Raw genomic sequence first — 2,343 nt, forward strand, 5'->3', positions numbered from 1 at the left:
TAAATATTTATTGCCTTATGTATGCACCGTTTTGTTTCACAACCTTTGTCCATCTTTCACGCAACTGGAAGATTCCATTCTCCCAGAACTTCTTAGGTTTCTCGGCGAAAAACTCCTCAAGGTGGTTTTTTATGTCGATCAAAGAGTCGAAGTTCTTGCCGCTAAGAGAATTTTGCAAAGACCTAAATAAGTGAAAGTCTGAAGGTGCAATGTCTGGTGAATACGGTGGGTGAGGTGGCACATCCCAGCCAAACTCCAACAATTTTTGTCGGGTAGTCAAAGAAACATGAGGTCTGGCATTGTCCTGATGGAACACGACGCCTTTCCTATTAGCTAATTCTGGACGTTTTTCCTGAATCGCTGTCTTTAATTCGTCCAGTTACGAGCAGTACTTATCTGCATTTATCGTTTGGTTGTGTGGTAGGAGCTCATAATATAGAATTCCTTTCCAATCCCACCAGACACAGAGCATGACTTTTTTTGGATGAAGGCCGGCTTTCGGAGTGGTTAATGCTGGTTCATTTCGCTTATCCCAGGATCTTTTTCGTTCTACATTGTTGTAAATGATCCATTTTTCGTCACCCGTCACTAATTGCTTCAAAAATGGTACGTTTTCGTTGCGCTTGTACAGCGAGTCGCAGATGGAAATGCGATCCATTAAATTTTTTCGGTCAAATTATGCGGAACCCATACATAATAGCGACTTACGTAACCAAGCTTCACTACATGATCGTGGACAGTGGTTTTCGATATTTTCAGTATCTCTGCTAATTCACGTGTCGTGTAGCGTGGGTTATTCTCGATCAGTGTCTTGATTTGGTCATCATCAGTAGTAGAGGGTCTGCCCGAGCGTTCTTGGTCTTTAAGGTTAAAATCACCAGCTCTAAACTTAGCGAACCACTTACGTACGGTTCTTTCAGCTAAAGCGCCTTCTCCGTAAACAGAACATATCGAATTTGTTGCTTGTGAGGCATTTTTGCCTTTCCGGTAATAGAAAAGCATCAAGTGTCTAAAATGTTCTTTGTTTTCTTCCATCTTCAAAAGAGTACAAAACTGACACGAATCAATTTATCTGAAACAACTTTTTTCCTAAAGATGCGTTGAAATGTCACCTTTAAGCATATGTATTGGGTCGTCCGGAAAGTTCGTGCCGATTTTGAAGGAAAATTCAAAGGCAACATTTTTTTATGTCGATCAATATTTATTGACTTATGTATGCACCGTTTTGTTTCACAACCTTCGTCCATCTTTCACGCAACTGGAAGATTCCATTCTCCCAGAACTTCTTAGGTTTCTCGGCGAAAAACTCCTCAAGGTGGTTTTTTATGTCGATCAAAGAGTTGAAGTTCTTGCCGCTAAGAGAATTTTGCAAAGACCTAAATAAGTGAAAGTCTGAAGGTGCAATGTCTGGTGAATACGGTGGGTGAGGTGGCACATCCCAGCCAAACTCCAACAATTTTTGTCGGGTAGTCAAAGAAACATGAGGTCTGGCATTGTCCTGATGGAACACGACGCCCTTCCTATCAGCTAATTCTGGACGTTTTTCCTGAATCGCTGTCTTTAATTCGTCCAGTTGCGAGCAGTACTTATCTGCATTTATCGTTTGGTTGTGTGGTAGGAGCTCATAATATAGGATTCCTTTCCAATCCCACCAGACACAGAGCATGACTTTTTTTGGATGAAGGCCGGCTTTCGGAGTGGTTAATGCTGGTTCATTTCGCTTATCCCAGGATCTTTTTCGTTCTACATTGTTGTAAATGATCCATTTTTCGTCACCCGTCACTAATTGCTTCAAAAATGGTACGTTTTCGTTGCGCTTGTACAGCGAGTCGCAGATGGAAATGCGATCCATTAAATTTTTTCGGCCAAATTATGCGGAACCCATACATCATAGCGACTTACGTAACCAAGCTTCACTACATGATCGTGGACAGTGGTTTTCGATATTTTCAGTATCTCTGCTAATTCACGTGTTGTGTAGCGTGGGTTATTCTCGATCAGTGTCTTGATTTGGTCATCATCAGTAGTAGAGGGTCTGCCCGAGCGTTCTTGGTCTTTAAGGTTAAAATCACCAGCTCTAAACTTAGCGAACCACTTACGTACGGTTCTTTCAGCTAAAGCGCCTTCTCCGTAAACAGAACATATCGAATTTGTTGCTTGTGAGGCATTTTTGCCTTTCCGGTAATAGAAAAGCATCAAGTGTCTAAAATGTTCTTTGTTTTCTTCCATCTTCAAAAGAGTACAAAATTGACACGAATCAATTTATCTCAAACAACTTTTTTCCTAAAGATGCGTTGAAATGTCACCTTTAAGCATATGTATATAAATCGTATGTTTTCAATA

At 40.8% G+C, this 2,343-nt stretch overlaps 1 pseudogene; it reads right to left on the reverse strand.

The window, feature by feature from the left end:
* Positions 1 to 1,720: 1,720 nt before the first annotated feature.
* LOC113563184 lies at positions 1,721 to 2,016 on the reverse strand (annotated as a pseudogene).
* Positions 2,017 to 2,343: the final 327 nt, after the last annotated feature.

The sequence above is a fragment of the Ooceraea biroi genome, chromosome 13, assembly GCF_003672135.1.
Source record: "Ooceraea biroi isolate clonal line C1 chromosome 13, Obir_v5.4, whole genome shotgun sequence".
Taxonomy (NCBI): domain Eukaryota; kingdom Metazoa; phylum Arthropoda; class Insecta; order Hymenoptera; family Formicidae; genus Ooceraea; species Ooceraea biroi.